Genomic DNA, 15,008 nt, shown 5'->3' on the forward strand with positions numbered 1-15,008 from the left:
TTCACTCACACATAGAGACACTCACGTACACATTCACTCAGACAAGCACCCACTAATGCACCCAGTCACTCATCCATACAGTCAATAAGGCCTGCAGTGACTCGCCTATACAGCTACTTATGCATCCATCCACTCATCTAGACAGCAACTTATCCACCCAGTGACTAACTTATACACGCATGTATGCACCCAGTCACCACCCATACAGTTAGTGAGGATCCCATTCACTCACCCACACATACACTCACACACCCATTCATTTGTTCAGCCAGTCACTTATGCAACCATTTACTCACCCATTCAACCCTGATATACCCATTTACTCACTCATAGAGCCACGTTTGCACCTACTCACTTATCCATTGAAAGTCTTTCACATCCAGTCACTGATGTATACATGCACTCATGCATCCACTAACTCACCCATACAGCCACTCATTCACTCACCTATACAGCCACTCATGCACCCAGTCACAAATCAACACAGCAAGTCATACACCCATTCACTCACCCATACACTCACCTATGAACCCACGAATTCACCCATACAGGCACAACTGTGCCCACTCACGTGTCCATACAACAACTCGGACATCCATTCACTCACTCATACAGCCACTTATGCACCCATCCACTTACTCTTACATGCACTCATGCATGCAGTCACTCGCCCATACAGTCATTCACCCATACACCAATCCATGCAGTTCTTCACTCGCCCATACACCAATCCATGCAGCCATTCACTCACTCATACAGTTACTCATGCCCCTATTCACTCAGCCATACAGGCACTCACACACTGAGTCACTCACCCATACACCAACTCATGCAGCCATTCTCTCAGTCTAACACCCATTCACTCATCCATACAGCCACTCACACACCCACTCATCCATACAGTCACTCATGAACCCAGTCACTCACCCATACAGCCAGTCACACACCCACTCACTCACCCATACACCAACTCATGCAGCCATTTACTAACCCATACAGCTACTCACACACCCATTGACTCACGAATACAGCTACTCAAAAACACAATCACTTATCCATACACCAACTCATGCAGCCATTCACTCAGCCACAGAACCACTCACACAACTATTCACTAACCCGTACAGCCAGTTACGCACCCAGTCACTCACCCACACAGTCACTCATGTGCCTAGTCACTCACCCATACAGGGACTTCTGCGCCAAGTCACTCACTAATGCACCCATTCGTGTATACAGTCACACCTGCACCATATCACTCACCCTTACAGTCTCTCTTGCAGCTTTTCACTCACTGAAAAAAACGCTCACACACACACACTCCTTCAAACAGTTAGACATGCACCTACTTAACCAACCATACATTCACCCATGCACTCACTAACTTATGCAAATGGCAAACAAACATATAACATATAATTATTATTTTTTTGACCAGAAGTTGTTCTGGGTTGGAGATCCTGGCTTCCAGCAGTGGTAAGGGTGAGATCTCGTTCTCTTTGTGCCCTACGAAGCCTAGCACTGTGCATGCTCTCATGGTGCTTTAATATGAAAGATGTTCCACAAGAGTACTCACACTCGGAGCCCCAATTTCTTGCACCGACTGCAAGTAACTTTTCACGGATTCACCTTCGGTCCATACAATGCTTTCCCTCTTCTTCATTTGGAGGTTCTTATCTTCAAAATGGCTGCTAGGCAAGATTGTTTGGTGGAGAAGCAGCTGCCAATTTGTTCTTACTCCAAAAAAACAGAGAACACCAAAAAAAATAACCAAATTTGGTCTGAACCAACACAGGTCCGCAGTAGTTTTAAGAAACCCAAAGGATGCTGAAAAACAGGTGGGGCCTTTTTTATACAAGTAACTGAAGTGTGTTCCTCCAATCAAATTGCTTTTTTGCAGTCAAGACGTGATAGCGTACAAACCGTGTCTCCATCACGGCTCTGGAAATAATATAAAAACATGAATTTAAAGATACCTATATATATTTATAATAATAGTTTTTCTAATATAATAGTAAATTTATAACTTCAAATATGTTTTAAAGCTCTAGTTATATAGTAAATCAAACTGTTACAAATACGGTAGATTTGTGTCTTCATCGCGATGCCGGAAATACCGCACGGCACGGTTCGCATTTCCATCACGACTCAACAAAAAGTATGAAAACCACCTGTAAAAGAACTTTTCTATACAAATTGTATTTTCTAGCACTCTATAAATGAATCCCTTAATGTGATGTATTCTTATGAAATGCATTTATATATATTTTTTAACAATATTGAAAATATGATAAAGACGTGACTCAAGCGCAAATATTCACGATGGGGACGTGACTCCAGAAACCTAATGAAGCATACATGTACATATTTTACGTCCTATACAAATGTTTTTTTAAAAAAAGTAAAAAATTACAAAAGCCTACAAATAATAGTTTTAAACTACTGAAATAAAAAAAATACAAATTAACTTAAAAAACAACTGCTACAGAGAGATTATATTTTAGAAAATAAAAGTAAAAAGAAAATAGCCATCTAAAAGAAAATGACATTACATGAACATCGCATTTTTTTACTACAATTAAAAAAGCATACATAATCACTGAAAAAAAATAAAGTTCCAGGCACATTGTAGTCAGTAAGTAGATTTTAAAAAAACATTAAAATTCACTGAAAAAAACAAAGTTTACAGGGACGTTATAGTTGGGAAATGGAGTTAAAAAATACTTTAAAATGTACTTAATAATCCAAAGGTTATAGGGACGTTATAGTTAGGGACACATTTTATTATGAACAAAACCACAGAAATTCAACAGTTATAGTGACTTATGACCTCACATATTACTTCACGCATGACATTGCCAGTAACATCACTGATGACTTCACATATGATATCATTCACTGAGTATAAGTAGTTCTATAAATGTGTGACTGGGTGTGTCAGGATGCCTATTGGTGAGTATGTGATTGAGTGCATTACTGTATGGAGATTGAGTGGATTCGTAAGTATCTGTTTTAGTGAATGAGTGAGTTAGTGTGTGGGTGCATTGAATGAGTTACTGGTGGTGTGAATGGCAGAAAAAGTATGTCGGTGTGTGAGTGCTTGCATGGATGAGTGGCAGAGTGTGTTTGTGACTGTGTTTGTTATAGAGTGGGTGACACAGACTGTATGGGTGTGTGAGTAGGTGTATAAGTATCTTGGTGCATAGGTCTGTTGATATCTGAGTGACCTTAAGGCACACTGAGTGACTCAGTGACTAGGCATATCAGTGATAGAGTGGGTGTGTGAGTGGGTGCATGGGTGAGTGTATGAGTGCCTGCATGGGTGAGTGAGTGGGTGTGTGAGTGGTTATATAAGTGAGTGAGTGTGTGTGTTAGTGACAGTATTGGTGAGTGATTGAGTGTATAAGTGACTGTGTGAGTGAGTGGGTGGGTGAGTGGATGTTCGGGTGAGTGACTGAGTTTGTTAGTTGTTGTATGGAAGACTGATTTTGAGTGTATAAATCTGTTTCAGTGATTAAGTAGATGTGTCTTGAACGGCATTGGTTGAGGGTGTGGATCTCTGACTAATTTAATCGGTGAGTGACTGGATATGTTAGTGGCTGTAGTGGATTGTTATAGGTTTATGTGAGTGTTTGTCACATATATAAGTTTGTGTGTGAGTGGCTATGGGGAGTGAGTGGGTGTGTGAGTAGCTAAGTAAATGAGTGGAAACATGACCCAATGGAAAATGGGCGAGTGAGTTCTTGTATTTGTGCTTGTGTAAGCAAGTGATTCGTATTGTGCAAGTAGTGTTGTGGATCAATGAATGAGACTGTGACTATTTCTGTGTGTGGATGCAGGATTGTTCGTATGTGGGTATGAGTGGGTGCGTTATTTTTTTGTGGATGATGTCATAAGCCATGTCATGAGTGATGTAATTTCAGATGTCATGAGTGATGTCACTGACGATGTCATGAGTGATGTAATATGTGAGGTCATAATCAGTGCTTTGCGGGGGTGTAAGTTATAGTTAGCTCAAGTAACTATCACTGTTGACTTTCTATGGTTTTGTACTAAATGAAATGTGACCCTAGCTATAACGTCCCTATAACCTTTGTTTTTTAAGTGAATATATATATATATATATATATACCATCTTGCATGCATGAGTGGTGGCCATCTTGTAATGCTGTTTCTTGTGTTGTTTTGCACAACAGCATCTCTGAAGCATTTAGAGGCAAACCTGAGGACAGCACCCTGGAGCAAAGCCGAGGCCTATTGACTATTTGCTAATGCTTGGCTTAGGAGCTGTGACTTCCTTCTTATCAGTCACCTTGCAGTCTCACCTATTATGCTGTTTCAACTGTTTGATTCCTTGCAAGTTCTAATATTTGATCAGTGAATACCACTAGTGTTTGTTGTGAATCACATTGGAAAACTTTAGTATCTATGATGGATTAGTCCCTCTGCATTGAGTGCTGGGAGTTGGCTGGCACTGATGGGAGCACACGTGAACTAACCGGGCTTTCAGTGTTGCAGCTATGAGGCACATGGAGGGGAACTTACCCCTCTTATAGCTAGGAGTGCACAGCTTGCCACAGAATGGATTAATTTGCATCAGTGTGTGGTGCTTCTGGGAATACTAGCTGGTGAAATGAGCCTCGGAGGAGAACAAGGACAATGAATGAAGTGACTGACATCCCGGGGTAGCAAATCCCCAAGTAGCTGACATGGTGTTCATGAAGAGCCAGGGTAAGAAATGTTTCTCAACTTATTGGTAGACCATACAAGAAAGTCAGTTGTAGCACCACGTTTCTTCGAGGTCAAGGTAAATAGACAGAAGTGTCAGCCCTCAGGCAAGGGGACATATATGATTGTTATGCACTATACAGCATACAAGCATATGAAAACATGACTGAAGGGCACAAAGACAAAGGTGTATGGAGGGATTGCCACTGATGTCCATTGTCTGAGTATGTGACTCAATGGTCAGCGCAACCCAAGTAGTAACCAAGTTCTTCATGATGTTATTGAGAACAGGGTCATTAATCATTTACCAAATGTTGAAGCATTACAACCTATACCATGGGCCCCCAACCTTTTCTTTACTAAGAGCTACTTATGTTCAATGAAAATGATTCAAAGCTACTAATATTATTAGAATTGTAAAACTAACCACACCAGATAAGTTTAGTTTTTTGTCTCAAATATACACATTTCAATTTTCGTATAGATATATTAATTCAACCAAACAAAAGCTTCTACTTTAGGTTGTGAGGTTGCACACAGGAGAGCTACCTATGGGTAGCTGGAGAGTTACTTGTATCTCATGAGATACTCATTGGAGAAGCCTGACCTATACATTTTGCACTGACCATGCTCAAGATCAAAACAGAAGACCTGATGAATGAGCCTGACTATCTTTTTCACAGACTGGATCAATTGAAAGCAAAATCACTGGGATTTCACACTGACATACCCTTGGCAATGAAAGCAGAAGAGTCCCTTTTCATATCCTCAAACAAGTAGTCCTGGAATTGGGAAGAGGATTGATTGAAAAAGTGGAATGTCCAACATGAAGAGTTGTCCCCAATGGTGGTGACAAACAATTCTAAGTAACATGGGGCAGTATGGTTGTACATAGATAGTAGAATGTCCATTAAAACCATAAATTGCCAACAGTATCTAACACCAACTACAGGAAGTTGGACTTCAATGTAGGTTTCGACCGACTGATGATGAATGAACAAAGCAGACGCATCATTACACTTGCGATTACCATGGGCCTGAGCAATTACAAGTGATCCAGTGTTGGGGTATTCTCTGCAGTGCTGGTGTCCCAAAATGCCAGAGGGAAACATTGATGGACGTTGCAGAGGTAATGAATCTGAGTGACTATATATCGAAGAATGCATCCACTGTGCAGAAAAAACATGCCTGGTTGAGAGATATGCTGAGCTACTCTGTATATGAAGGTGATGCTACTTTCTATAAGACCTCCTAGAATTCTTCCACTACATCCTTTCAGGTGAAGTCAGACCCCCAAGAAGTCAAAGACATTCGTAGAAGGAAATGACATGAAAATGTAACAGCCATTATGAGTTTTCTGGTATTTATAGCAGAGCCCTTTTGGTAATTGAGCCAGTGGAGCCAGTGGAGCCAGTTGTGGGGTCAGTGGCATCCCCATACATTTCAAGGAACCAAAGTTGCGTTACTTAGTGATTCCACAATGCAGTATTTCAGTCTTTTGATGCAAAGTGAACTGATAATGCATGCTAGTCCTTGTGGTTTGAGGGCTGCGTTGCTAATGGAGAAAGAATAGGACAGCTGGCACCCCACTGCATTTGCCAGTCTTGCACTGGCTATCACTGAGAGGCGATACTGACAAACTGAACAAGAGGTGAAGGCAAAAGAAATTTGGAAATGCCTACATTCCTATCTAAATCCAGCCCATCATAATTTAGGACAGCCAGGGACTGCAAACTGCTGTTTCCCTGGTTTGCAGGGAATGCTCCATATAAACTTCGCACATTGAAAACTGGGCATTAAAGTTGCAGGTGTCTAACTTTAATCTATACTACAGTCCAGGAGCTGAGAATAGTGCTGGCAACTACTTGAGGCATCCGCCGCCTTGCACAAAATGAGAGCAAGAGCAGTAGAAATCATGTACAACCTATTACATTTTGGGCATGCCAAAAAGCGGAGACATTTGCAGACATCGTCAGAGCCAAGGGAGGAAGTGATACCTATGTGCAAGTTCTCACAGAATAGAAATGCACCACCCCATGACAGAAAGTAAGCATTGATTTCTGCATGATCCCTGATATCTGGAAGTGCTAGGAGGTGACGCACAGGAAAATCATGCCTCACCAACCACAAACTGATACGCAAGTAAGATGATTTATGTGAGCAATCAAAAAGACAATGCAATTTTCAGAAGATTAACCTGAAATGAACCATATATAAATCCTTAAGTGTATATCTGAACCCTCCACATGCCACCATAAGATGCAATTGGGCTATACGCTATTCCAAAGGGCACCCAAGGATGCTATCCCAACTTCTAGCAAGTGGAAGATCATAGATATGAAGCTTAGGGAATATGAGTAGCAGAGGAGACATTCCAACAAGATAGCCCGTGAAACATGTGGCACCTGTCACTCACCATTTGGTCATGAGAATTGATTTGTTAATCGTTAAGGACAGTCTTCCTAAGGAAAAATTTAGTTTGACTTATGAAAAGGAACACGGCTGGTGGTTAACAGAAAAGGGACCATGATGTCCACTGAGAGAGGTGGCAAACGTGTCACCTGCAACACGTTCATGGTCAAGCATGTTTTTTATGTGTCAGAACTCAGACTGACCGTTCAGTGCCGATACAGGTTGCAAACTTGACACAAGCATTGCCACAGCAATTAGATTTTTGTTATATTTTTATTGCAATCATATACCCCAGAAATAAAAAGGAAATATTACCAGTTCCCGTGTTGCACTCTTATATAGCTCAGCTTATCCAATGTTTAAATCCTTTTGAGCATGCAAAAAATTGTGTTTTCTCTGTCCCAGCACACATCAAAAAAATTAAAAGCATATATTCCCAATCATGAAAACAGTTCCATGGTACACCAGCCTTTTTATCCCCTTATATGGTACGCAAAAACTTTGTACAAAAAATGATTGTGTTATACAAATTTTTTTTTTTTTTTTAATTACATCATTTTTATGGTTCAAATCTCTATTAAGTTGACACACAGAGAAAATATTGCCGTACCGAGAGCTCATACCGCCCACCAACCCTAGTATAAGAAGAGTAGATATGACAAAATCCAAACTCCTCCCTCCCCCCAGGGAACTACAGTGCTATAGAGTGAAATGAAAAAGATGCTCTCACAGATCATGACATGTCATCCAAGGAAATCCCTTTAGCTAGGGTCGGGTGAAGCCTCCGTCAGTCGAAGAAGGTGAAGATATCTGGTGCAGGTGAGTTTTCGGAATTCAGGGGATAGGAGGGCAATAAAGGGGTGCCAGAGATCAGGTTATGAGGAGCCTTGAGCGGAAAGACTCAGGGTCTGTCTTTCCATCCCTAGAATGTACCAAAGATGATGGAGCCAACCCTGGTGGGTGTGAACCTGTCCCGTACCCCAATGTTTCAAAATGTTCTGTAGCACTGCTCCCAAGGCCGGCCCAATCCGGAGTCCCCTACGGGATTTGAGTTTGAGTGTAAGAGCGCTGGGTAAGCCCAAGACAGTATCAGCAGGAAATCGAGAAAGCTGAGTGTTGAAATATGTTTCTACATTGTATAGCAGTGGTGTCCAGTAGGCTGCAAGGTGCGGACATTCCCATAGGAGATGCAACAAGGTGCCTGGGGAGCCGCAGCCATGCCAGCAGTCTGACGTACGTGTGGGGCTGCCCTGATGGAGACAGACCGGTGTTAGATACCAATACCTCACAATCTTGGTGGCAGTTTCAATAGAGGCTGTATTGTGAGCTGTGTGTCTCGCACAATAGTATATTTTCCCCATTCATCCGCGGTCAGTGAATCCCCAAGCTCTAGTTCCCAATGTCTGTGACTGGTCGATTTGGCCTGCAGGGTGGGTGGAGGAGGCAGTAGAGCTCAGTAATATGGCATATATCTCCGGTCTTAGTAAGCAACCACTTCTCGAAAACAGTGAGAGGCCGTTGTGCCATGGGGCGAACCGTGGGGTGCATAACCCAATGCCTAATTTGGAGATAGTGCAGTCTCTCAGTTTCCGGCATTGCGTAGTCAGATCGAAGTTTGTCAAAGGGGAGGGGTCCCTCCTCATCAAACAAGTGGCCTATGGACCGGCGTCCACCTTGTCACCAGCGTTTGAAGGACGTTGGGTGTAGTCCTGGAGTGAAGTCTGCATTGCCCACTATTGGGGTCAGCAGGTAGGGGAACAAAGTTAAGCCCCTTTGTTCGCTCTCCCGATCCCAGATCTCTAAAGAGGCCCTGGTGAAGGAGGAAAGGCAGAGGCTGTGCAGGTGGGCTTCTTTATGCAAGAAAGGAACTTACCACAGAAGTTGCCGTGCCATTGCTATATCCATGAAGAGCCAGTGCTTTTTAGATTCCTTCTGAGACCATTCAAGTAGGATCTGGAGTTGTGCCGTCTGATGATACTTAAGAGATTCAGAATGCCTAAGCCACCCTTGCACGGAGGCCTAAACCTCAGCTCCCTCCTCATGCAGGAGCGGCCGCCAGCCCATGCGAAGGAGTTTAGGTCCTGTTGCATAGCTTGAGTAACACAAGAGGGTGGTGTAACAGGCAAGGCCTGGAATTAGAACAATATCTTAGGAAGAATTGTCATCTTGATAACAGCCACTCGGCCCAGCCAGGAGAGGTCAAACGACCTCCATCTGGTAAAGTCAGCTTTATTCAGATGGTGTATTGTCTTGTAGTTGAGAGATACTGTCGCCTTAGGGGTAGGAGCTAGCTATATCCCTAGGTAAGGGGATGAAAGTAGATGCACATTGTATAGGGTAAAGACGTGACAAGGCCATTTGTGTGTTTGTTGCAAGGGAGAGATTGAGAGCCTCGGATTTATGCACATTCACTCTGAACCCTGTGGCCTGTCCAAAAGACTCTAACTTGGCTAGGAAGGCCGGAAGTGAGACAAGAGGTTGCTCCACTGCCACCAAGACATCATCAGGGTACAGACTAATGGCATGTTCTCCGCGCCAAAGGGGATCCCCTTGATTCCCAAGCTGTTGCGAATTCTCTGAGCCAAAGGCTCCATATATGGCGCAAAAAGCAGGGGGGAGAGAGTGCACTCCTGGCGAGTACCTCTGCAAATAGGGGACGAGGCTGACATCTGCCCGTTCACCCTAACAGTAGCAATTGTGTAAGGATCCACAAGCAAAATTGTTTGCCAAGTCCAAAGTGTTTAGTAATAGCTGTGAGGTGTGGCCAGTGGACACGGTCAAATGCCTTCTCGTCGTCCACTGCCAAGAGCCTTCGCTCATGGTCCGAGGGATCTGCTTTGCCAAGCAAATGTAAGGTTCTTTTCATATTATTGCTGCATTGGCAATGGGGGACAAAGCCCGCCTGCTCTTGGGCAATGAGGGCTGGCAAAAGGGGGCCTAGGCGGGCCGCAAGTATACCAGTGAATAGTTTGATATCAACATTTAACAGATATATCAGTCTATACAAAGCACAGGGTGTTTATCTTTGCCTGGCTTCAGAATGACAGCGACTGAGGCCTCCAGCATAGATGGTAGGACTGAGGTCAGGTCCTTGATAGAGTTAAAAAGCCGGGTGAGAAAGAAGGGCAGAAGGTTTTATTAAAAAATCACTGGAAATCTGTCCGGGCCCCATGATTTAAGTAGTTTCTGCTTAGAGATGATAGAAACCACATCCTCAATATGAATTGGTTACTCTAGATCCGCTGCCTGCATCAATGGAGCTCCAGTTTGGGGGTGCGGGCTCCCCTGAGATTGAGGTCTGCTCCGCCCTCCATTAAGTCTTGCTTGGTGGAGAGATCCTTGTAAAAACCGTGAAGGCTGAGGCTATGTGGGCATCACTAGTTTATTTGGTGCCGCTGCGGCTAGGCTAGCATGAATGCTTTTAGCTTGTCTCTGTGCCCGATCCTATTGGTCAGGAGGCAGCCACATCGGATCCTGCCAACATAAAAGGAGTGACGAAGTCGAAGGGCGACATAATCAGCTCTGTCTAGATTGATGCCCGCCAGTTGTTTTCTAGCCGCCTGTAGCTGTCACTAGACCCGGGGAGCCCTGGTGCGTTTGTGGATGCACTCAAGTTCCAAGACTTGCCGGGATAAGTGTTCTCTTTTGCCCCTAAGTAGTTTATTGTCGGACGCAGATATTGTGATGAATTTGACTCTAACCACCACCTTCAGGGTCTCCCACAGCATGGATGTTGAGAACTCAAGAGTGTCATTTGATGCCAGAAAATCCACTAACGTTTTGTTGATTCGCATGATAACCTCTGGTCGGTACAGGAGAGTTTCCTGCAGCCACCAGGGCTGCGGCAAGGGTTGTAGTGGCGGAAGAGTCAGAGCAAGGGATACTACTGAATGATCTGATGAGACTGAGACTCTATCTCACAGGTCGCAACCAGGGATTGGAAGTCTGAGGTGCCTAAGAAGTAGTCTATGCATGTGTATGTTTTGTGTGCATGGGAGAAGAATGTGTAGTTACCAGTATGGAGATGTAGAGTGTGCCAGAGGTCTCTTAATCTCATTTCCTCTAGCCAGGGCTCTCCTTCTAGTGAGAGAGCTCCAGTGTGGCCCTGGCATTGGGCCGATCTGTCCAGTTCGTTGTTGAGAACTAGATTCAGGAGCAATAGATGAGCTTGTGTTGCCATGACGTCCCCCACTACCTGGCGTAGAAAGGGTTCCTGTCCCTCGTTGGGGGGTATAGAGTCCCTAGTGTAAAAATGTAATAGTCAAGGACAAAAAGTGAGCAAGCAACCTGCCCTTGATTTCTGCCTGTTTAGGGCCAATCTTGCCCCGAAAAGAGCTAGCCACCAAGATCACCACCCCTGCAGTTTTGGAGGAGCCAGAGGGAAAGAATTGATGCCAATCACTAGCCAATGGATGTGTCTCTTGTAGCAGACATATATTTGCCCCAGAGTGTTCAAGATAGGATAGTATGGCCAGGTGCTTAACAGGGTTGTTTAGACCCTTCACGTTGAGGGTAAGGATCTGTAGGTTATGTTGTATGAGGTTAGGGAATGGAGCTGAGTGCAGTCTCGCTAGAGTAGAATGGTCATGGCATCATGTAGTCTGCGGCATGAGGTATGGGAAAACCATTTACTGGGACATGATTGCAGTAACATGAGACTGCTATGTGTGAGTTCCCCCAACATGAACAAGAAATAATAAACAACAAAAATAAGAGTGGGTGTGGCATTGTCCAGTCTAGCCAGTGACTAGAGCATATTACACAAATGGAAAAAGATGTTGAGAGGTTTGGAGCAAACCGAAGACCTGCCCCTCTGCCTCCAGACAACCCCCACCTGTAGCAGTAGATTTGGAGGACCGCGGCCCCATTCACGGTGTAGCACTGCCTGGCCAATCTCTGGACAGAGTCTCTTATATCGCCTGCTGTTTTTTTCGCCATGGTCACTGGGTCGGGACGGAGGCCTGAGGACGAAGTCCCTGCGCTCGTCCATCTTTGGCACCTGTGGGCCCCACGTTTATGTTGGCTGGTCTGGGTGATTTAGGTGAAGCATCCTCAACTCCCAGGAGCTGATAAGCTTCTTTAAAGGAACAGATCTGGTAGAGTTTGCCTTGCCAACGAAAAATCAGTCTGAAGGGGTGACCCCGCAAATATGGGATTTCCTCTTTTCTCAGGTGGGTTGTGACAAGCCGGAATTCTCTGCATTTCTAGATCGTAGAAGGAGCTAGATCTTGATACAGCACGGGTTTGATTTGGTTACACTGTATTGGGTGTCTGTCTCTGGCTATCTGAAGGATGTGTTCCTTTAACTCATAATCATGAACACACACCAGAATATCCGCAGGAGGTGCAGTGTCTGGTCTCTTGGGGCCCACTCTCTGTGCTCTATCAAGCTTAATGTCCAGGTCAGTTGACTCCTCAAGAATTGATCTGAAAAGTTCTACAACAAATTGAGCTGTATCAGTTCCTTCAGCCCCAGATGGTTCGCCTTTGATAAGTATGTTGTTTCACCACAATCGATTTTCTAAATCTTTGGCATGGGCTTGCAGATCCAGGTGTTGATCCCGAAGTCAAATGATTTTTTGCTGCAACTGCTCAATCTCCTCATCACAACTCATTTTGTGATATTCCGAGGAGGAAACCCTGACCTCCCAGCTGTCATGATCAGGGTGAACTTCTTCAAGATCATCTGAGAGATCTTTCTTGAGGGTCTGAAGATCATCCCTGAGTGAAGCGAAAAGAGCCTTTAGGAAGGGCCAGGTGACTGGCGCGTCCGCCTCGACATGAGCAGCCGTGGTGCCTGAACCAGGGGGCAGTGTGGGTTCAGTGGTATGTGACCCCAGACGTATGGCGAGCATCTCCTTCAATGTGCGGTCCTTCTTGCCCCAATAGTCTGTTCGGCCTCAGTTAGGCCCTTAGATCCACGGAGTCTCGGGAAGGAGCTCCGCGCAGCCATCACAGCTGGGCCCAAGTGAGTCAACAGGCGGCGGGAGGTTCAGTGACTATGAGGTGGCAGGCCTTCCTGTTTGCAGGCTCTAGGCCCTAAGCCCGCTGCCCTCTGCTCGGCAGAATGGTGCTGGGAAAGGTCTCAAAGCACCACAGGGCTCACCAGACCAGGATAGAGTCCACGGGGCGCATACGGGGCCCCAGTCTGGTCACTGCATTGCCCTCATTACAGGCCCCTGCGGAAGTTTGTGCTAATCCAGGTTGTGGCTTTTAAGGCTCAGTTTAGGCCTCGTGTCTCCGTTCTCGCCCAGAGGGCTCAGGTGCGACCTGTCTGCCAGAGCACCGGGAAATGGGACCGCATGTCCTCCTCCATGTCCCCCAGATGGAACACAGCACTCGAGGTAGGCACTCCCGGCATACAGCTTAATTAGGTGGGGAGAATCTGCACCTGGGACAGAGAGAATGAAAAGCACGTCTCATTCTTCCGCCATCTTAGCCACGCCTCAATTACATATTTTAATGTGTATTCAGTATTATATATTTCATCATCTCTGTCATAAATAACAGCACTTCATTTGTTTTATGTTTCTCCAAACACACAACTTGGAGGCACTCATTTGCTGTATTTACATTATTTCAAAAAGACAATCTCATGGTCTCCACATGTCAATAACCCCAGTGCATTTCAGACCTGAATGGTCTTTTTTCAGGGCGATAGTTCTACAAGTGCACAAGACATCTATTTACCACATGGTTCAGAAAAGTAACATTAGGTTAAAGCAGAGAACTTAATAATGATAGACATTAAATGTAATCACAAATTAAATAGCTTCTATACATAGAGTTCCTGGTACTAATCCATTTTGAAACCATCCCAGCACAATTCTTCGTTAATTTCGAATGATGCCTAGTGAACATGTACACGAAAAGTAAAAAAAAAAATTGAAATACCGCTCAACAATCCAAAGACCAAACAAAGTATTGGTGAATTAAATTCTTGATGTTGACCAAGAACAGCAATGGATGTCAAGAACAGTATCACAGTATTAGCGAAAGTGTGCATCAACTGATGTCAGGAAAACATGGTTGCTAAAACCTGAAATACCTCTATCCCATAATTTCAAATATTAAAAAAATAATAATAATCACAGATAACAAACCAACTGTTGTGTAAAGACTAAACAGTCATATCTGTACCTGCATGCAAAGACTGAACGGCAACATAAATCCAACCTCCCTGTGTATATATTTTAAGAAGTAAGCTTATTACTTACCATTACTTACAATTGGTTAGTCTCCATGTCACTCTCATTCCTTGCTTCTCATTGCTCAGTGCCTCCTGCTTTCAATGTCTCTGTCTTCCATGGAACATGGGCCAGGTACACTTTCCTATCTGGTGCCATTGCCCTTACACTGGTCACACGCTTGCAGAGATACTTTTTTTTAAACTTTTAATCTAGTACTCCATAAGGTTGCACATGTTTGAAGGCCCCTTCTAACTCTCCCTGTCCCCTTCTTTCCCTCTCCAGTCCTTGTTGCTTGCTCCTTTCCCTCCAACCTCCTCCAGCAACCCTGACAAAGCCAATAGATCGTGCATAGGTGAAACCTATTGACTTTACCAAAGCTTGTTTGGGAAAACAGGAAGCTAAAGCTGTATCAAAGACCAGAAAAAACCTATTACCACTCTTCAGAAAAGTATCAAACGATCTTCTGTTCATCAATTCCACAGAGTAATATGATCCTGCATATTCTCTGTCTGATTCTTGACTGAGTTCTCTCGACGATGCCGTCTTGTGCCCCTGCGACCGCAAAGCAATCACAAAAAAAGAAACAGAAAAACACACCACTTAGTGAATTTCTGTTTAAATATTTATCTTTTGGCTTAACGCCCCCTAGTTCTCATCTGCATAAATTAGAGCATGATA

This window comes from Pleurodeles waltl, chromosome 9 (assembly GCF_031143425.1).
Source record: "Pleurodeles waltl isolate 20211129_DDA chromosome 9, aPleWal1.hap1.20221129, whole genome shotgun sequence".
Taxonomy (NCBI): Eukaryota; Metazoa; Chordata; class Amphibia; order Caudata; family Salamandridae; genus Pleurodeles; species Pleurodeles waltl.